At 37.7% G+C, this 23,055-nt stretch overlaps 1 protein-coding gene across 13 annotated transcripts in view; it reads left to right on the forward strand.

The window, feature by feature from the left end:
• R3HDM2 (R3H domain containing 2) overlaps positions 1–23,055 on the forward strand; it is a 161,647-nt gene that overhangs the window by 43,099 nt on the left and 95,493 nt on the right. For all 13 annotated transcript variants that reach the window (XM_052641446.1, XM_052641447.1, XM_052641453.1 and 10 more), the window contains exon 3: positions 4,150–4,212. The gene's annotated coding sequence lies outside the window, so the exon portion shown is untranslated. The remainder of the gene's footprint in view (positions 1–4,149; positions 4,213–23,055) is intronic.

The following is a 23,055-nucleotide window of genomic DNA, read 5'->3' on the forward strand; positions in this document are numbered from 1 at the left end:
TTGAACAAAAGGGTGCATGTGTCTCTTTGGATTACAGTTTTTTCCAGGTGTATAGCCAGGAGTGGGATTGCTGGATCATTTGGTAATTCTACTTTTAGTTTTCTGAGGAACTTCCATTCTCTTTTCTGTAGCGACTGTACCAATTTTCATTCCTACCAACAGTGTAGGAGTGTTCCCTTTTCTCTACACCCTATTCAGCATGTGTTATTTGTGTGTGTATATATATATTTAGGTGCAAGGTCATAGTTATTGCACACAGGGTCTTCACTCTGTTGCAGCATACCAGATCTTTAGTTGTGGCATGTGGAATCTAGTTCCCTGACCAGGATTGAACCCTGATTCCCTGCGTTGGGAGTGGACCACCAGAGAAGTCCCTGAGCTCCACTTCCTGATGGGAATTGCTGCAAATAATCTATGGCCATGTTTAACCTATAACACTGGGCCTTCCTTTTCCTTGTTCCTCTTCTTTTTGTCGTCTTGCTCTTTCTCCCTCCTTTTCTCACCTCCCTTCCTTCCTTCAAGTTAAGTGGATAGTTTGTGGGTTTTAAAAAATTACCTTGCCTTGCCTTTTTCTTGAAATTAATGTTAGAACAAAGCTTACTTGGTTAAAGGATTTCTTCTGTGATTTCTTGGTGTGGCCAAGGACCAGATATTTTTAGGTCTTGACTTTGTAGCTTCTTTTCAAATTACCTTAGTGATACCAAATATCTCTTAATGCAGGAGAGATTAGTTTTTTCTTCAGGTGATTTTGATCTTTTTAAAAAATCCTTTTATTTGTAATTGCTAAGGTTTAACATTCTAGTCCTTTTATGATCTCTGTTCCCAGCCATTCAGTCATTCAGAAGTTACTTGTTAGTCATCCAGAGTTCCTGAAGTGGGGCTGAAATGGCAACTTTTTTCCATGGCACTCATTGAAGTCAAGAAAGGAAGGGTTCTCTATCAGGAGAAGGTGTCTGGATTGCAGTTGTCTGGAGTGGACAGTGTTTTTCACATGTGAAATCAGTAAGAATGTTGGGTAAAGTGCAGATGTCAGTGACCTGTCAGCCCATCAGGATAAATCAGCTCAAGTCCTAAATGAGGTGACAGTGTCAGCACAATGAGCCCCTTGCCCTGAGTTTATTGGGCCTCTAGTTAAGGTAGCTGTCATAGCCCTTATTTTAAAGAAAAGTCAGAGTATTTGTTCAAGATTCAGCTGACTTTAAACATTATTTATTTTGGAGGGGGAAGGTCACTTTCAGTATAGATGTATCATTGAAAGTGACGTGTGGCTGTTCGTCAGATTATAGCCATTTTCATGTGCCCAAGTGTTACAGTTGTTTGCATCTTTTAAACTTGTCTCCAGGTGACTAGAGGCAACAGGTGACTGTTTCTCTGAGTAAGTTTAATTAATTGTCTTGGGTCCCAGACAAGTAGATTTGTTAACTGTAGTTTCTGATTTATCTGTTGCCCAAACTAGTGATAATTTGATAGGAATAGGAACTCAGGTGGCATTTTATTGTGAAAGATGGATATTGGTTGCTAAATGCAGCTGATTGGAAGGCTGGGACAAAGTATCTGTTTTCCTGGTGACAGGGTCATTATTTAGGCTTTATAGAATGTGCCACTAGTCTGATGACTAAACTAAATCTCCCTACTCCTGTGAGGAGTGCTTCACAGAACTCTTATCAACTATGATACTCTTACAAGGATTTGCAACTTGGTTCAGATTAGCCTGGTTGTTCTGCTCTTCCTCGGTGCAGTACTAGTGGCCAGATTTTTGGTACTTGCTGCTGCCTGAGAACTTTGGATCTGAACCTCAAAGACCTAGAGAACTGTGTTGCCAGATAAGATTGCATCTATTTTTTGAGTGCAAATTTTACTTTCAGAGGTACCTTCTCTCTTCCAGAAAGGAAGAGAGCTTTTTGAGAATACAGGACAGATTATTAGAATGAAGAGAACATAGGGTTTTGAAGCCTGGTTGGTTTTTTGGCTGTAGAAATAAGTTTTAAAAAGCCGAACACCTCAGAGATAGTACCTGGCTTTGTAAGTGAATCAAACAACTAGAAAACTGTTCCAGTGTTTATTGTGTGTCAGACACTATTTGGCATTGGAGGTACAGATATGAAAAAGACACATAAGACTTCTGCCTTCAGAGAGCTTACATTTCCTTGTTTGAGAACTTTGATAAAGAAGAAAATAAAGATATAAGATAATTAGAGAGTATAGTGCTGAAGAAAATTGATATGGTGATGTGATTTGCGAGTAAGAGGATACTTTAAATTGTGTGGTCAGATCTCTTCATAGTGACATATGAACTATTATTTGAAGGGGGGTTAGAACCAGCATTTCCTGATGGAAGGTTACTGTTCTGAGCAGGAGGAACAACAAAAAAAGGACTTATGGGGAGTATGTGGTTTGGTATGTTCAAGAATAGGCAGGGCCAGGTTTTACAAGGCTCTGTAGACCTTGCTTGAGATGATGGAAAGCCATTAATGGAAGGAAACTGGTTGAACAAGGAAGCTGAGTGATCTGATATACATGTTAAAAAGATCACTCATAACACGTTGTAGATCAACTGTACTTCAATTTAAAAAAAAAAAGATCACTCTTGATTCTCTGGCAAGAACAGATAGCACACTGCCCAGTACAGAAGTAGAAAGATCAGTTGAGAGGCTATTAGTGTAGTAGTATAGTATAGTGTTAGTCGCTCAGTTGTGTCCAGCTCTTGGTGAGCCCATGGACTATAGCCCTGGGCTATAGTCTGTCCATAGAATTCTCCAGGTAAGAATACTGGAGTGGGTAATCATTCCCTTCTCCAAGGGATCTTCTAGACCCAGGGATCAAACCCTGGTTTCCTGTATTCCAGGCAGATTCTATTGCATTTTATTAAAAAATTACAATTATATGGAGGTTGAAGTGGATGGATAGCAAAAAGGAATTCAACTTCTTTTAGAAAGTATTTCATTTTTAATTTTGATAGATTACAGTTTGGGCAAGAAAACCATCATAGCAGTAAGTACTAATGTGGCCTTTGAATTGTGTTGCTCTTGATTCTCTGACTCAGAGTTGGAAAGTGACTTTTTGGTGTGGCAAGGCTTCAACTTGAATCTCCTTTGCTCTCTTAAGAATAAGATACATCTGGGCATGTCTTGAGGACCTTTAGGGAAAGGCAACCAGTAATTTTTTTGCATGAGGAAGAACAAGACATTTCGTGGGGAAAAAATTCACTGTGCAGGTAATTTTTCAGGACCAAGATTGGCGATGGGAAGGGCAGTATCCTCCGGTCATGCCTCCCAATCCTAACCAAACCACCACACATCTAATGCCAAAAGTCTGAGGGGAAGGGACTGTACAGAAACTGGAAGAGCTTTTTCATGGAAGTCTGTGTAAGATACTGAGAAGGTAGACTTAGTCATGTGATATTCATAAAATAGAGTTATAAAACAAAATGATGAATTGGAGATACTCCTCGCTGTATAGATCTTAGGAGCGCTTAGGTTTTTTTGTTTGTTTGTTTGTTTTTGTTTTTTAGGGCTTAGGTTTTGGAGACAGGCTGGCTTGAGCATATTAAGGGTTCTGGTGGTGACACTCAGCGCCCTGGGTTCCTAAAGTGGATTCAGCAGCAACCAGCCCTCAGAGTCCTATAATAACAATAATAATAAATACTGCAGTTGGAGTGAGGAAATACTAAATTCTGTGTTTGTGATATTATTTCTGCTCAGAGAGGAAATTTTTTTCTCTGGCCACTCTACTTTTGCTTCGCATCTACCAAGACAGATGCTATTCTGCTAGCTCAGTTTCTAGATTTGTCTTGTGTAGAAGGATAATGGGTAAAAAAAACAGCTGAAGTTCAAGGAGTAAGGCTGGATGAAAGTGGACATTATTAGAAAGTAGACTAAGAACTGCTTATAAGTAGAAGGGATCAGCAGTGGGGGAGGAGCCAAATGACCAGTGTTTTATTGTGAATTAAAATAGGGGTAGATACCGAGAGTTCAGGGCAAAGTGAGGGTTATAAGAAATATTGTGAGCAAAAAGAATTGAGAAATAAAATATTAAGAAGCTGCTATGGATTTTTAAATAGATCTCTTTATTTTCTTTGAGAGTCTCAGTATATACTAAGACTGAAATATTGCTTTTAACTTATCTTTTTTTTTTTTTTTTTGAGGTTAGACTTGTTACTTATATGTGACACCATTCCAGCACTGAACTCATGGAGGCTGAACATTTATTCAGGTAATAATAGTTAACATTTATGAAACACTTTTTATGTGCCAGGCAACAAAGTAAGTGCTTACCCATGATCTCATTTAATCCTCACACAACCTGGGAGTGTTATTGTACCCATATAATGGGTGAAGAATTTGAGACTCATAGTATATCAAGATTGAATTAATCTGAATTTTAATTTTTAATTTTTAATTAAAAAAATGCAAAAAGGCTACTGCAAAGTCAAAGTGAGAGATGTAGTAGCTTGGATTAGATGATGTTGTTATTCATTATCTGACATGAATATGAATATAAAATGGTTTTGATTGACTGTATAGTTTACCCTCATCTCCATAACTTTTCTCCATTGCTCAATACATCATACTTTCTGTTTGTCTTTAAAACAGTGAAAATATCTTTTGGTAAAGAAAAATTCAGTTTAGGATTTTTAACCTTAAAGCTTTTAAACTTTTTTTTTAAGTAGGTAAAAAGTTTATATTTTTTGATTAAATGTCTACAAAAGGTAAAAATCTATAATTGGGGAGTTCTTAAGAGGTGATAATACAGATTATAGTCTTTTATTGATTTTATCACACTTGGGGTACTATTCACAGATGTTTTCAAGTTTAAGGAACCTTATTAGAGTTTCTTGTAGGAGCTTTTTTTGGTGTATCTAAATGCTTATTTACAGATTATATTAACTGTGTACTTGCCAGAACTGACAGTTTCTAGCAGTACCGACTGAAGATCTGTCAAAATTGAAGATGGAACATGTCTGAAAATATAATATAGGTTAATGGAAGTGTTTTTACGTTTACAAAAATGCAAATGTATATGCTACTTTGAGTGGTTCTCTGTGTTTAATTTTGCCAAGAGTTGCCTGTACACTCAGCAAGGGAAAGTAAAACTGCTTTATTAATGCCTTATCAATTATTGAGTGGCCAGCAGGAATACATTGTCCTCTCATAGTTTTCAAAAAAGAGCTTAATTGAGGTTTTTAAAAATTGACATACAGTAAGCTACATATGAAAATACACAATTTGTTAAGTTTTGACGTGTGCTTATCATGAAACTGTCACCACAGTCAAGGCGTAATGAATATATTTAATCACCCCTCAAGTTTTCTTATCCCCATTTGTAATTCTCCCAACCTCTGTGGTCTTTGGACAACCACTGATCAATTTTCTGTCAGTATAGAATAGTTGGCAGTGCCTAGAATTTTATGTAAATGGAATCATAAGTGTACACTCTCATATTTAATTATTTTTGGTTTGGCTTTTTTTTTAAGTTAATTATTTTAGATTCATATATGTTATATGTATCAATAGTTCATTACTTGTTATTTCTGAGTAGTGATCTTTTGTATAGCTGTAGCACAATTTGTTCATTCATTTACTTACTGACAGACATTTGGATTTATTCCAGTTTTCAGCAGTTACAAATAACGCTATGCTGTGAATATTTGTATACAAATCTTTGTGTGGACTTAGACTTTATTTTTCCCTCCAAGTTAATTTCTTCCTTTTTTTTTTGAAGTGAGTTCACATAGCATACAATTAACAATTTTAAAGTGTACAATTAATGGGTATTTAGTATATTTACAATGTTCTGCAATCACTAACACTTTCTAGATTCAGAACTTTGATTATTCCATGAACCACCCCGGCCTCATTTATCTTTTCCCATTCTCTTTTCCCCCCATCCTTTGGTAACTTCTAATCTGCTTTCTGTTGTTATGGATTTGCCTAGTCTGGACATTATAATATGAAAGGAATCAGACAGCTTGTGAACTTCTGTGGCTGGCTTCTTTCATTTAGCATAATGTTTTTATGGTTCAGGTTTCCCTGATAGCTCAGTTGGTAAATAATCCACCTGCACTGTGGGAGACCTGGGTTTGATCCCTGGGTTGGATTCATCCAGTTTGTAGCATGTATCAGTACTTTGTTTCGTGTTTAGGCTGTGCCACCTGGCTTTTGAAATTTCAGTTCCCTGACCAGGGATTGAACTTGAGCCACAGCAGTGAAAGCCTGAAATTCTAACCACTAGGCCACAAGGGAACTCCCAATACTTTGTTCTTCTTTATGACTGAGTAATATTCTGTTGTGTGGTGAATATATCCTATTTTGTTTATCCATTCATCAGTTAGGGGACTTTTAAGTTATTTTCCACGTTTTGGATGGAAATATGAATAATGCTGCTACGAACCATTATATACAAGCTTTTGTGTGGAAATATGTTTTCATTTATCTTGGCTATATACCTCAAAGTCTATTTGCTGGATCATAATGGCAAGTCACTCCAGTATTCTTGCCTGGAAAATCGCATGGACAGAGGAGCCTGGCAAGCCACAGTCCATGGGGTTGCAAAGAGTCAGAGACAACTGAGTACATGTGCACCACAGTAACTCGACGTTTAACTTGTTAATGGACTGTCAGATTGCTTTCAAAGTGGTTGCACTATTTTACATTCCCACCAGCAATTTATGAGAGTACCAGTTTGTCTGTCCTTATCAAACTTCTTCTTATCTGACTTTTTGAGTCTGGCCATCCTAGTGGATGTGAAATAGAATCTCATAATGGTTTTGATTTGCATTTTCCTGATTACTAGTGATGTTGAGCATCTTTTCACTTACAAGTTGGCCATTTGTATATCTTTTTTGGAAAAATGTATATTTAAATTCTTTGTCTTTTAAAAAATTGGATAACTTGTCTGTTTTTTACTGAGTTGTAAGAGTTCTGGGTACAAATTTCTTATCAGATGCATGATTTGCAAATAGTTTTTCCATGGGTTTTGTTGCATTTTCTTGATGGTATTGTTTTGTTTAAAATATTTATTTATTGCTGCATTGAGTCTTAGTTGCAGCACATGGGATATTCATTGTGTCATGCAGGAGCTTTCATTGCAGCACACAGACTCTCTAGTTGTGGCATGTGGGCTCTGGTATGTGCGGGCTCAGTAGTTGTGACGTGGGCTTAGTTGCTCTGTGTCATGTGGGATCTCAGTTCCCCAATCAGGGATCTAATCCACGTCTCCTGCATTCTTCACCACTACCACCAGGGAAGTCCCTTGATGGTATTGTTCATAGACAAGTTTTAAATTTGATTAAATCCACTTAATCTATTTTTTTAATTTAAATTTATTTTGATTGGAGACAATCTGTTTTTTTGATTAAGTGCATCTTAATCTATTTTTAGCTCTTACATTTAGGTCTGTGATCCATTTTGAGTTAATTTTTGTGTATGGTGTGAAGTATGGTTCTAACTTTTATGTATAGATATTTACTTGTCTCATTATTGCTTGTTGAAAAGACTTGCTCAGTTGTGTTCAACTCTTTGCAACGCTATGGACTGTAGCCCACCAGGCTCCTCTGTATGTGAGTATTCTCCAGGCAAGAATACTGGAGTGGGTTGCTGTGCCCTCCTTTGGCCTGTTGGATTGATTGTCTTGGTACCCTTGTCAAAAATCAGTTGACTGTACATGTAAGGATTTATTTCTGGACTTTCAGTGCTATTCCACTATAATACTGTTTTGATTACTATAGCTTGTGTAGTTAGTTGAACTTGGGAAATGTGAGTCCTCCAATTTTGTTCTTTTTTCTAAGATTATGTTGTTTGTTCTAGGTTCCTTGCATTTCCATATGAATTTTAGGATCAGTTTGTCAGTTTATGAATAAAAAAGCCAGCTAGGATTTTGATAGGGATGCTTTGAATCTGTAGATCAGTTTTGGGAGTGTTGCCATCTTGACAGTAACATACATTCCTTGGTATGTAAAACATGCATACTGCACAGTGCTTCAGTTGTGTCCGACTCTGCAACCCCACGGACAGCAGCCCACCAGGCTCCTCTGTCCACAGGATTCTCCAGGCAAGAACACTGGAGTGGGTTGCCATTTCCTTCTCCAAAACATACATATCATCAAGGTAAGTCGCTTCAGTCATGTCCAACTCTTTGCAACCCCGTGGACTGCAGCATGCCAGGATCCCCTGTCCTTCACTAGCTCCAGAATTTGCCCAGATTCACGTCCAGTGAGTCAGTGATGCTATCTGACCATTTAATCTTCTGCTGTCCCCTTCTTTTGCCTTCTATCTTCCCCAGCATTAGGGTCTTTTCCAATGAGTTGGCTCTTTGCATCAAGTGGCCAAAGTATTGAAGCTTCAGCTTTAGCATCGGTCCTTCCAGTGAATATTTAGAGTTGATTAAGTTTACATCTAAGTATTGTTTTTAAAAATGCATTTATTTTTGGCTCTGCTGGACCTTTGTTGCTGCATGGGCTTTTCTCTAGCTGCTATGCTTGGGTTTCTCATTGCCGTGGCTTCTCTTGTGGAGCATGGGCTCTCTAGGGCAAGTGGGCTTCAGTAGTTTCAGTTCCTGGGCTCTAGAGCACAGCCTCAATAGTTGTGGTGCACGGCCTTAGCTGCTCCACGGCATACGGGATCTTCCTGGAACAGGGGTCAAACTTATGTCTCCTGCATTGGCAGGCGGATCCTTTACTGCTGAGCCACCTTTTTTTTTTTTAATTTGAACTTTATTTGGCCAGTGTGTCCAGTTCCAATATTGTGGTAGAAATGCCTGAAGAACTGTCACCATGTGATTCAGCTCAAATATCCTTGGCTGTCTCCCACCCTGGAAACGAAGGGTCCCGGTTCTGCCTGGCACAGGCCTCAGGCCACCCTGGACATCACAGAGCAATAAGGGCCCTGGCTTGGGGAAGGAGGGGGCTGCTGGGCTTATCCTGGCTTGTCTTATTTTTCTTACTACTGTAAATAATTTTTTCCCTTAACTTCACTTTTGGGTTGTTCATTGCTTGTGTATAAAATGCAATCAAGTTTTGTATATTGACCTTGTATCTTGGAACCTTGCTTAACTTGTTTACTAGTTTTTAGTGGATTCCTTAGGATTGTCCGGATACAAGATCATGTTATCTGCAAATAGAGATAGTTTTTACTCCTTTTCCAATCTGGGTGCCGTTTCTTTCTTCTTAATGTCTTATTGTCCTAGCTAGAACCTCCAGTGCAAAAGTGGATGTCTTTGTCTTATTACTGAGCTTAGGATAAATGCTTTCCATCTGTAAGTAGGATGTTATGTATGAGGTTTTGCAGATTTTTTTTTTTTTTTAATGAAATTGAGCTATTTCCTTAGGATTGCTCTGAGGATTATAGTTGACATCTTAATTTATAACAGTGACATCTTAATACCAACTCAGTTACAATTGTGTGCAAAACTTTGTTCCTGTTCAGCTCTGTCCCCTCCCCTCTCTTTTGTGGTATTACATGCAAATTATATCCTTTTATATTGCATGCCCATCAACAGTTTTATAATTATAGCTTTATTTGGTTTTCTTTGAAATTAGATAGACAAAGAGTTACATACAAAGCGTTTATACTATGTTTTATATTTACCTATATAGTTACTTTTCCCAGTACTTTTAAGTTTTTTGTTTGGATTTGAGATATAGCCTAGTATCCTTTTATCTCAGGCTGAATGGCTCTCTTTGGTATTTCTTATAGACTAGATTTGCTGGTGATGAGTTCTTTCATTTTTATCTGGGAATGTAATTTCTTCTCTGATTTTGAAGGGTGGTTTTGCTGGATATAGAATTCTTGCTTGATAGTCTTTTTCTTTTAGGACTTTGAATAAATCTTTGCATTGCCTTCTAACTCCCATGGTTTCTGATGAACTTCTTGGATATGCAGAGTTAGTGTTTTAAATCACATTTGAGAAAAATTTGGATACTATTTCATTAAATATCATTTCTTTCCCTTTCTCTCCTATCATGGGACTCCCAAAATGAATTGTTACGTTTTGTGCTAAGACTTTGTTACTTTTTCTTTATTTTTTTTTCTTTCTGTTCCTCAAAATCTAGCCTAATGGACCCATCTTAAAGTTTGTTGATTATTTCTTCTTGCTCAGATCTCGTGTCAAACTCTACTGATGTTTTTAATTTCCATTATTGTAATTTCCGACTCCAAAATTTTCATTTGTGGTTCCTTTTTGTAATTTCTGTCTTTCATTCAGTATTCTGTTTTTGGTGAGACATTGTTCTCATAGTTTTTCTTTAGTTTTTTAGTCATAGTTTTCTTAATTAAAAAAAAATTTTCCCTCCCTCTTTCCTTTTTGATCTTATTTAAAATGGCTAATTTAAAGTCTAATACCAAAATATAATTTAAACAATTTTTTTGAAAATTAAAAAAATATATCTAAGTCCAGTGTTTGGGCTTGCTAAGTAAGTTTCTCTTGACTGTCATTTTTCTTGTGGGCCATACTTTCTGCTTCAAGGTAATGTTATATTGTTAAGAACTTTACAATACTGAACCTCTGTTTCTTCCCTCCTGGTCATACATTTACTTGGGTATATAAATTGTATAATATATTTTAATTATTCTTGCTTTGAATAATTGGTTATTTTAAAAAGGTATTTAAGTAATGAAGGAATAATTTTTTATATTTACCCACATTGTTACCACTTCTGGTACACTTCACTCTTTTGTGTAGATCCAGATTTTCATGTTATACTCATTCATCCTGAAGGACTAGTACAGGTCTGCTGGTGATGAATTCTTTTAGTTTTTGTATGTCTGAAAAAGTTCTTATTTTGCTTTCATTTTTGAACAATATTTTCTGTGAATTTAGTATTCTTGGTTGGTAGGGTTTTTTTGTTTTGTTTTTTAAATTTCAGTCTTTTAAGATACCACTCCATTGTCTTCTGACTTGAATAGTTTCCAGTGAGAGTTCTGTTGTTATCTTCATCTTTGTTCCTCTATAGATAAAAAGTTCTTTTTCTTTGACTACTTTTAAGATTTACTCTGTATTACTTGTTTTAGATAGTTTGATAATGAGGTGTCTATTTTGTTCTTTGAGCTTCTTGGATATGTGTGTTTATAGTTTAATCCAATTTAGAAACTTGTAAGTTATTTCTTTAAATATTTTTTCATTTTCTTTGGAAATACCACTGGCACATTAGTTAATTTTAAATTATGCCACAGTTCACTGTGTTCATTTCAATTTTTTCTTCTGTTTTTGGTTAGTTTCTAGTCCTGTGTTCTCAAGTTTTTTCTCCTAATTTATTCTGTTAAAAATTTTAATCTGCTGTTAGTCTCACATAGTGTAGTTTTATCTCTAATATATCAGAGATTTTTTTTTTTACTTCTTCTTCTAACATGCTTAGTTTCTTTTTTAGATTTTTGCATATATCAGTTCAGTCACTCAGTTGTGTCCAAATCGTTGCGATCCCATGGATTGCAGGATGCCAGACTTCCCTATCCATCACCAACTCCCGGAGCCTACTCAAATTCATATCCATCATGTTGGTGATACCATCCAACCATCTCATTCTCTGTCGTCCCCTTCTCCTCCTGCCTTCAATCTTTCTCAGCATCAGGGTCTTTTCCAAAGAGTCAGTTCTTTGCATCAGGTGGCCAAAGTATTGAAGTTTCAGCTTCAGCATCAGTTCTTCCAATGAATATTTGACTGGCTTGATCTCCTTGCAGTCCAAGGGACTCTCAAGAGTCTTCTCGAACACCACAGTTCAAAAGCATCAATTCTTTGGCGCTCAGCTTTCTTTATAGTCCAACTCTCACATCCATACACTACTACTGGAAAAACCATATCTTTGACTAGACAGACCTTTGTTGGTAAAGTAATGTCTCTACTTTTTAATGTGCTGTCTAGGTTGGTCATAGCTTTTCTTCCATGGAGTAAGTGTCTTTTAATTTCATGGCTGCAATCACCATCTGCAGTGATTTTGGAGCCCCCCAAAATAAACTCTGTCACCGTTTCCGCTTTTTTGCCATCTATTTGCGGTGAAGTGATGGGACTGGATGCTATGATCTTAGTTGTCTGAATGTTGAGTTTTAAGCCAACTTTTTCATTCTCCTCTTTCACTTTCATCGAGGCTTTTAGTTCTTCACTTTCTGCCATAAGGGTGATGTCATCTGCATATCTGAAGTTATTGATATTTCTCCCAGCAATCCTGATTCCAGGTTGTGCTTCATCCAGTCTAGCATTTCTCATGAGGTACTCTGCATATAAGCATCTGACTGCAGAGTTCCAAAGAATAGCAAGAAGAGATAAGAAAGCTTTCTTCAGCAATCAATGCAAAGAAATAGAGGAAAACAACAGAATGGGAAAGACTAGAGATCTCTTCGAGAAAATTAGAGATACCAAGGGAACATTTCATGCAAAGATGGGCTCAATAAAGGACAGAAATGGTATGGATCTAACAGAAGCAGAAGATATTAAGAAGAGGTGGCAAGAATACACAGAAGAACTGTACAAAAAAGATCTTCACAACCCAGATAATCATGATGATGTGATCACTAATCTAGAGCCAGACGTCTTGGAATGTGAAGTCAAGTGGGCCTTAGAAAGCATCACTACAAGCAAAGCTAGTGGAGGTGATGGAATTCCAGTTGAACTATTTCAAATACTGAAAGATGATGCTGTGAAAGTGCTGCACTCAGTATGCCAGCAAATTTGGAAAACTCAGAAGTGGCCACAGGACTGGAAAAGGTCAGTTTTCATTCCAATCCCAAAGAAAGGCAATGCCAAAGAATGCTCAAACTATCGCACAATTGCACTCATCTCACGTGCTAGTAAAGTAATGCTCAAAATTCTCCAAGCCAGGCTTGGAGAACTGTGAACTCCCTGATGTTCAAGCTGGTTTTAGAAAAGGCAGAGGAACCAGAGATCAAATTGTCAACATTCGCTGGATCATGGAAAAAGCAAGAGAGTTCCAGAAAAAGATCTATTTCTGCTTTGTTGACCTAGCCAAAGCCTATGACTGTGTGGATCACAATAAACTGTGGAAAATTCTTCAAGAGATGGGAATACCAGACCACCTAACCTGCCTCTTGAGAAATCTGTATGCAGGTCAGGAAGCAACAGTTAGAACTGGACATGGAACAACAGACTGGTTCCAAATAGGAAAAGGAGTACATCAAGGCTGTATATTGTCACCCTGCTTATTTAACTTATATGCAGAGTACATCCTGAGAAACGCTGTACTGGAAGAAACACAAGCTGGAATCAAGATTGCCGGGAGAAATATCAGTAACCTCAGATATGCAGATGACACCACCCTTATGGCAGAAAGTGAAGAGGAACTAAAAAGCCTCTTGATGAAAGTGAAAGAAGAGAGCAAAAAAGTTGACTTAAAACTCAACATTGAGAAAACGAAGATCATGGCATCTGGTCCCATCACTTCATGGGAAATAGATGGGGAAACAGTAGAAACAGTGTCAGACTTTATTTTGGGGGGCTCCAAAATCACTGCCGATGGTGATTGCAGCCATGAAATTAAAAGACACTTACTCCATGGAAGAAAAGTTATGACCAACCTAGATAGTATATTCAAAAGCAGAGACATTACTTTGCTGACTAAGGTCCGTCTAGTCAAGGCTATGGTTTTTCCTGTGGTCATGTATGGATGTGAGAGCTGGACTGTGAAGAAGGCTGAGCCCCGAAGATTTGATGCTTTTGAACTGTGGTGTTGGAGAAGACTCTTGAGAGTCCCTTGGACTGCAAGGAGATCCAACCAGTCCATTCTGAAGGAGAGCAACCCTGGGATTTCTTTGGAAGGGATGATGCTAAAGCTGAAACTCCAGTACTTTGGCCACCTCATGCGAAGAGTTGACTCATTGGAAAAGACACTGATACTGGCAGGGTTGGGGGCAGAAGAAGGGGACGACAGAGGATGAGATGGCTGGATGGCATCACAGACTCGAGAGACGTGAGTCTGAGTGAACTCTGGGAGTTGGTGATGAACAGGGAGGCCTGGCATGCTACGATTCATGGGGTCGCAAAGAGTCGGACACGGCTGAGCGACTGAACTGAACTCCGCATATAAGTTAAATAAACAGGGTGACAATACACAGCCTTGACATACTCCTTTCCTGATTTTCAACCAGCCTGTTGTTCCATGTCCAGTTCTAACTGTTGCTTTGTGACCTGCATACAGATTTCTCAGGAGGCAGGTCATGTGGTCTGGTATTCCCATCTCTTCAAGAATTTTTCATAATCTGTTGTGATCCACACACTCAAAGGCTTTGGTGTAATCAATAAAGCATAAGTAGATGTTTTTCTGGAATTCTCTAGCTTTTTCAGTGATCCAGTGGATGTTGGCAATTTGATCTCTGGTTCCTCTGCATTTTCTAAATCTAGCTTGAACATGTGGAGGTTCATGATTCACGTACTGTTGAAATCTGGCTTGAAGAATATATTTGCATATATAGTTATAATAATTTTATTAATGTCTTTCTTTACCAATTCTATAGTCTACATTGTTTCTTAGTCATTTATCTTTTCATTAGGAAATAAGTGTAATTTACAAGAAGTTGCACATGTTCTGTGTGTTTTTCACACAATTTCTCCTAGTGGTATCAGTTTGTATAATTATAGGAGCATATCAAGCTAGCAAATTGATATTGGTATAGTCTGCAGAGTTTATTCATACCTGATCAGCGTTTTAGATCTATTCCCACGTGTATGTTTGTGTGCATGTAGTTCTTACGGAATTTCGTCACATGTGAATTTGTCGGAGTACAGAACAGTTTTATTCCCACAAGAATTTTTCGTGTTGCCCCTACCCTTTTTCTTTTGGCTGCACTGTGCAGCATGTGGGGTCTTAGTTCCCCAGCCAGTTCCCCGTGCCTTCTGCATTGGGAACGTGGTGTTAACCCTTGGACCACCTGGGAAGTCCCTGTTGCCCTTTTAAAACCACCCCTACCTCCCTCCACCCCACTCATAAACCTGAAACCCTGACAACCAATAATGTGTTCTCCATCTCTATAATATTGTCATCTCAAAACTTTTCTTTCGCATTTGCCACTTTTTAATTATTTATTTTTGGCTTTGCTGGGTCTTCGTTGCTGCTCATGGCCTTTCTCTAGCTGTGGTGAGCAGGGCTACTCTTTGTTGTGGTGTGAGGGCTTCTCACTGCAGTGGCTTCTCTTGTTGCAGAGCACAGGCCCTAGGTGCATGGGCTTCAGTTGTTGTGGCTCTCGGCCTCTAGAGTGCAGGCTCAGTGGTTGTGGTGCATGGGCTTAGTTACTCTTGAGGCATGTGGCATCTTCCCCAAGCAGGGATCAAACCTGTGTCCCCTGCGTTTGCAGGCAGGTTCTTATCCACTGCGTCATTAGGGAAGTCCTCAGAATGTTATTTAAAAGGAATCATACGCCATGTAACCCTTTAAGATTGACCTTTTTTCCCCCTTACTCAGCATAATTCCCTTGAGATCCAAAAAAGTTGTGTGTATCAATAGTTCCTGTTGCTAAGTAGTGTTCCGTGGTATGGCTGTCCCAAGTCTGTTTAAACATTCACGTGTTGAAAGATTTTTGTGTTGGCTCCAGTTTTAGGCTATTGTGAATAAGGCTATACATTCATATACATGTGAACATTCATATACATGTTTTTGTACACTTTTTTATTTTTCTGGAATAAAGGTCCAAATTATAGTTGCTTAATAGCATGGTAACTGCATATTTCATTTCATAAGAAACTGCTCTACTTTCTTCCAGAGTGGCTGTGCCATATTATATTCCTACCAGTGATCTAGTTTTTCTGCATCCTTGCCAGCATTTGATATTGACAGTATTTTTTATTTTAGCCATTATGATAGATGTGTAGTAATATCTCACTATGGTTTTAATTTGTATTTCCCTAATGGTTGATTTTCAATATGTCTGTTCATGTCTACTACCCATTTTTTTTTAATTTGTTTGTTTCTTTACTGTTGAGTTTGAGAATTCTTTATATATTCTGTATACAAGTCTTTTGTTGGTTATGTGGTTTGCAGATTTTTTCTCCAATCTGTGGCTTACTCTAACTCTAGACTCCTTTGCTCTCTCAGGCTCTCACTCCTGTGTTCTCCACTTAGGAAGCCTGTGGGAACATGCCTAGGTTTCCCTTAGACTCTTTCTTCCTTTTGATATTTCTTGAAAACTCTCTAGGCATTAAACTTAGGTAATATAGAGCTTGGTTGGGGCTTCCCAGGTGGCTCAGTGATAAAGGATCTGCCTGCCAACACAGGAGTCACAAAAGGTACGGAATCGATCCTTGGTTTGGGAAGATCTCCCTTCAGTAGGAAATGGCAACCCACTCCAGTATTCTTCCCTGAAAAATCCCGTGGACAGAGGAGCCTGACTGGCTACGGTCCATAGGGTGCAGAGTCAGACATAGACTGAGCACGCAGTATAATACAGAGCTCACCTTATTTTTTTCTGATCTCTCAGGAATCATTGTCCTTCATTGCCTCACGTTCAGTGTCTTAAACACCAGTGTTTTGCACATTTGTCTGATTTTTTAAATTATTTCTGCCAGGAATATAAATATCATTCCCGTTATTCCAAGTTAGTCAGAAGTGAAATCCCCATCCCACCCTCAGAATTTTCAATAACACTAGGAACATCCATTGTTATTAACTACTGTCCAAAAATTCCTTCCTTTCTCAGGTTGTTTTAAAAAGGGTGGGCATGAGGTGGGAATGGAGGCTAAATATAACTCAGACAAAAGATACTTCTGATGTTGTTCAGTGTCTCTTGAAGCTCAGGTCCTTTCAGAAGTTTGCGAATCAATCAGATACAGGTTTAGAGCTGGAAATAGGTCAGCTACCATAGAACACAATGATGATGTGAAAAGATTTTTGTGACACTTGTGTGTGATGATATATCCTTTCTTGTTCAGGTTTCTATTTGGATGTAATGCTAGATTCTGGATATTTTCGAATATCTTTATTCTTATCCTTACAGTCCTTTTCTTGAAAGAATGACCATATATTTAAGATCATAGTTTCTTTTATCTAAAGGGTAGAGTTAACCAGTTTAAGAAGCTGCTTTTTAAGCTTAGGTGCATCTAGCTGGGTAATTCTCCTTTGACCTTTATTATTAGTGTTGGAGCTTATATCAGAGCTTTTGATGTTTTAATATGTATACAAGTGTTTCTTAAAGAGTGTGCTCTGCATTTCAAAACTGCACTTGCCTATATAAAATTCAAAGAGATAAGCGTCGCCACAGGATCATGTAGCTATCAAACACTTGAAGGAAATACTTCTTTGGAGTTATTTTGTGGAACGAGGACGCATTTCAGCAATTAGGTAACTGAGCTCTGGAAATCTGCTAGAGCCACCTTTGGAATAGAGCTGTCTCTGCTTGTGCTAGTCTCATTAGGAAAGTTTTACTTCTATTCCCAGTCTATTGCCTCTACTGACGTACAGGGGCATAGCTTGGTATATTATTAGTCAGCTGATTTTCCGCAGTGTGTATCATGGATGCATTGCACAGAATGGTTACTCAGTGAGTGAGTACTTGTTGCATGAGTGAATGAATGCCTTTTCATTGAGTCATCTTTCCTTTTCTTTCTGTCTCTATCCTTTTGATCATTTTTTCAGTCTGCATTTCCTCTAGAGGGTGGAGAGAGAAGGCAAAAAAGATGAACCAGAAATCATTGTTGTTTGTAAATAACTCAGATAAGGAAAGAGTACTGTATGAGAAGAAATTGAAACTCCTGCCTAAAATGAGGTTTTTGAATTAATACTGGATTTCACTTCTCTATTTTCTTGCCGTTACTAATGCTGAACTGGTGTTTTGCTTTTCTTCAGCATCCTGAGCAGCTTTTTTCTCTTTAGTTTATAGCTGGTGATAAGAGAACTCCATGGACTGTATAGTTCATGGGGTCGCAAAGAGTCAGACATGGCTGCGCGACTTTCACTTTCACCTCACTTTCACATGCTGCTTTAGTTTTCATTTTGATTTCTAATTTTTGTAACCTTTTCTTTTCTATGTGGAGTTCTCTTCTACTTCTTTATTCCTTACATATTGGTGTATCCTGAAACCTCTGCTCGCCTTTCTAGGCTTTTCTGCTGTTAATCTGCCAATGTTCTCACCATGCACTCTCCCTTTAAAATCCAAGGTTTCAGCTCTGTCACAGTCTGGTGGTCTAGTTAGCCAGTTTCATCAGTGTAACTGCCTACTGGGCACTTTGTCAGTATATCACATATACCATGTTTTAAGTAGAGCTTTATTCTTTCTTTCTTTCTTTACAGACTGACTATTCTCCTTCAATATGCATATCTTAGAATACTGAGAAATGTCTGTCTACCCCGGTTGTTCTCAAACTTTTTGGTATTATAATGTCTTTACACGCTTAGAAATTATCAAAGCCTCCAAAAGAGCTTTTTTTTTATGTAGGTTATATCTATCAATATTAATGTATTAGAAATTAAAACTGAGAATTTTAAAACACATTAGTTCATTTAAGTATGGTAATCCATTACATGTTAACATAAAAGTGAACTAAATATTTTTCCCCACAACAGCAACAACATTTATAAGAAATGTGTCATTGTTTTTAATTTTTCCAAATAATTTAGTGTTGGGGTTAATAGAATACAGATGAGTCTCATATCTGCTTTTCATTCAATTAGTTGTGATATTATACGTCATGTAGCTTTCGGAAAATGCTCTTGTGTATCTTTGAGATACACGGAAAGGGTGAATAAGGTTTAACATGCTTATAAAAATGGTTTTGATCTTGCATATTCCTTCAAAAAGTCGTAGGAATTCCCATGCCACACTTTGAGAGCTGCTTTTGTCTCTGACTGCCTGGATGTCCTCTTTGACTTCTCCCTATCATCACACTTATCTCCTGTGTCACCATGTCTTAATGATTCTGCCTCCTTAATGCTTCTTGGATCAGAGTCCCTTCATTCTCCAGCCAGAATGCTTATCTCATCTTTTCCCTAGTTAGTGTCTCTGCCTCTAGTTCATCTGCTTTCTTAACCCATTACTTTTGTAGCAAAAGTAATCTTTTTAAAATAGAAGTATAATCATGTGTCTCCTTTCTGGATGTCCTTTATAAGTTTCCCATTGCTTTAGTTAGTATACCAGATTTATGTACACACATATATATATATATATATATATATATATATATATATATATATTTATTTGGTTGTGCTGGGTCCATGTAGGATCTAGTTCCCTGCCCAGGAGTTAAACCTAGGGCCCCTGTACTGGGAGTGTGGAGTCTTAGCCACAGGACCACCAGGAAGTCCCACTACACAAGATATTTCATGAGCCTGTTTCCACTAACCTCTAACTTCTTTTGTAGCCACTTTTCTGTGAGTGTCTTATGGTATAGCTTTTTTTATGCAATACTTGCAGTTCTGAGAAAGCATCATGGTGACCCATATATCTTTGTTAATGATATTATTGTTTGTTGGATTCACATTATGTTCCTGGCATTATTCTTTGCATGTATTATCTCATTTAATCTTCACACAGTCTTCCAAATGAAGTACTTTTACCATTTCATTTTATAGATGAAGAAACTGGAGTTTAGAGAGATTAAGTATCTGGCTTCACATCATCCAGTCGTTAAATATGGAATCTAGATCTGTTTCTCCATTTCCTCTGTTTTGCTGTTTTTCCTTGAGGATTAGGCTTAAGCATCGCCTCCTTCTGAAAGCCTTCCCTCCAGTGTGATTTAGATGACTGCTTCCTCTATTCCCATTTAACCTTGTGAGCAGCTCTAGCTAGCACTTAGCACATGAGAATTTACTTATTTGTCTCCTATACCATTAATTTTCCTAGTAGGTACAGGAAGGGAACTTCATTCTTCTGGCATAGTCTGCATCCCAGAATATTTATCTCTAAAAGGAGAATGCATATTGAGGGCCTTAAAACCTAATGTCAGTCTGGACCTACTTAACTCTGTTCATTCTATACCAGCAAGGCCCTCAATTTCAGAGAAACCATAAAACAGTGAAGAATATTTCTATTTTAATTCTTCCAAATTTAAAAAATAGTGTCCCTAATCTTGTTTTGGTTTTTGTTGTTTAGTTGCTAAGTCTTTTTCAACTCTTTTGCGCCCCAATGGACTGTAGCCCACCAGTCTCCTTTGTCCATGGGATGTCCCAGGCAAGAATACTGGAGTGGGTTGCCATTTCCTTCTCCAGGAGATCTTCCTGACCAGGGATCAAACACACATCTTCTGCTTTGGCAGGCAGATTCTTTACCACTGAGCCACTCAGGAAAGCCCTAAGGGAAACTGAGGCACCAAGAAAATAAGTAACTTATCCAACATCACACAGTTTTTAAGTGGCAGGTGTGGAATTAGAAATCTCTAAAAACTATACTGTACAGAATACTGAATCCTTTTTACCCAGGATCTCATAGTACAGTCATTGTTAGGATAAAGGTAAGTGAGGAAGAGAGGTAAAATTATATGGTGCAACTCTACTGTCATGATCTTATAAAGTGATGATTTACTATAGATTTTAAAAAATGTGTTTTCTTTCTAAAACACCATCTTTTTAGTATGAATGAAAGGATCTTTCATGTTATCTTTATTACAAAATTAATATCAGTCTGAGCTTCCTGCCCAATTTAATTCTTACTTTCCCAGTGAATAATAGCAACAAGAAGTCTCACATTTTAGTTGAGACTTAGAAAGCTGATAATCATTTTTCTTCTCCTAGCAACTTACATTAGGTAATTCCAGAATCCTATTTTCTTAATTTATTTGAGAGTTACGTCTCCCCAACACCACCCCCCCCCCCCCCCCATCCTTTAAGCATTGCTGTGGATGTTTAATTTTGAGAATGCTAATTAGCTTCAGTAATTACACACCTTGAGGCATGTCTAGACATTTATAGCTTTGTATTTTTGGTTTGGAATAGGATGTGTTGGAACTTTTTGCCTTTTGTGTCTTTTTTTTCTTTTTTCAAGAAAGCTTTGAATTTAGTTCATGGAGGAGCTTGTTAATCTAAATTCAGTCATGGAATTTAGGGCTATTGCAGATTTATTTAGCCAGTATCCAGGAATATGATACTTATTTTTTGCTAATAGTATTTTGAAGTCACCAAAAGTAGTTCTTTAAGATGATGCCTTATGTTGTAGATGGGTTTTGGAATCAGACCAATATGGAGAATGTAATTTTATTAAACACCCAGCCTAGTTTTAGGGTTTGGAATCCGAAAGCACATCCACAACAGGTCCCCTTTGTTGACACGTTTTTAATTCTCAGTTATTTAGGGTATGCTGCTACACTGTCTTTTTACCAGCCTTCCTTCTGTTTCTCTGAAAGTGTTAGGTACAATGTTGTCAAAGTTTTAGTCTGTTTCGGAATAGATTTGTTTCCAAATTACCTACTTCTGCCACAGTATTTTAACCTTTAGTTTGAAAATGAGCATTCACCAAAGAGATAAGTGGATTGGTTTAAGAAAATTTGAAAGTCATAATGTTTCTTAGAAAAGATTTTGTTTATTTATTTGTGGCTGTGCTGGGTCTTCATTGCCAGGCAGGCTTTCTCTAGTTGTGAATGGGGGCTACACTTTGCAGCAGTTGCATGGGCTTCTTACTGCAGTGGGTTCTCTTGTTGCAGAGCACAAATATAGGGGTGTGGGCTTAAGCAGTTGCAGCTCTTATGGGCCCAGAGCACTGGCTCAGTAGTTCTGACAAATGGACTTGGTTGCTCCATGGCATGTGGGATCTTCCCAGACTAGACCTGTGTCCCCTGCGTTGACAGGCGGATTCTCAACCACTAGACCACCAGGGAAACCCCCATAATAATGTTTTTGAGAATGTGATGGGGTGCAGGATATGGTTTGTAGACTTACTTTGAGCTCTTTAACAGCTGATAGGATTGGCCTCGGCAAGATACATCGGGCTTATCTTAGGGAGAAAAGCAAGAGACATGCAGAAAGGTGCTTTTTCCCTAAACTGCTCTTTTGGATATCTTTCTACTACATCCCATCATATTTGAAGCTTAAAATAAGAACTTCAGCATAATTTAGTTAATTAGATTATACTCTCTGGTAGGATTATATGTGAAATTACTGAGTATTTTTAGTATCCCTGTGCAGGAAGGTGAGGCATCAAGTTAAGGAGAACAAAATTGTCCTTATACATACTCTACAGTTTCAGTTAGTTTCATTTTTAAGGAAACTGTTCTGAAATTAGAGGAAGCAGCTAAGTGAAACAGCCATATATAAATAATTCATTTTCTGGTTATGCCAGACTTGCTTACATGTGATATTGATGTTGAGGTATCAGGTAACCATTCCATACTCACTTTTTGTAGTCAATGGTTTATTAACAATGGTTTATTTGTTACGCCAGGAACTGAGAGTAAGGAATATAACAGTGAAAAGAAAAGGAAAAATCCTTGCCCTTGTACAGCTTACATTTTTTCCCCCCAGTTTTATCTAGACACAATTGATATGCAGCTCTGTATAAGTTTAAGATGTACTGCATGATGACTTGGAATAAGAAAGGATTACTGCAGAAAGTTTTATTAACATTCATCTCTTTGTGTAGTTTTAAAAATTAGAGCTCAACATTTTACTGGGAGAAATGATCAGTGCCATCAAACTTCCATGGAATTAACGCAGAATTCCTTAAAGTGAGAATTACAGATGGTGGTGTTTTGGTTGTAGTTTTTCTGAAAATTGGCTCTACTTTTTTGTCTTTGGTACCTATTTTGCCCTTCCAGGGAGAAGTGTGATGGCAGAACGTGTAATAAATGACAGTTTCATTTTGTCACAGATTTGCTGAGCATCAGGTGCCCTGTAAAATAATTTTAAAAATTATTTAATTGCATTAAAATCCTACAGTGGCATTTTTAGCTTGCTTATTTTACAGATCAGTTAAGTGAGGGTTATAGAGGTGGCTACTACTCAGATCACACAGCTGGTGTGTGATGTAGCTAGGTAGACCTGTTCCTAACAGTTTTAAGTCCCAGGTTGAAAGTGTGAATGGAAGCATATATTCCATGTGTTTAGATATTTAAGTTATAAATCAGAATTTTATTTATTTATTTGGCTGCTTCTGGTCTTAGTTGCAGCACACAGGATCTCCACTGCGTCACGTGGGATCT

This window comes from Budorcas taxicolor, chromosome 5 (genome assembly GCF_023091745.1).
Source record: "Budorcas taxicolor isolate Tak-1 chromosome 5, Takin1.1, whole genome shotgun sequence".
NCBI lineage: Eukaryota > Metazoa > Chordata > Mammalia > Artiodactyla > Bovidae > Budorcas > Budorcas taxicolor.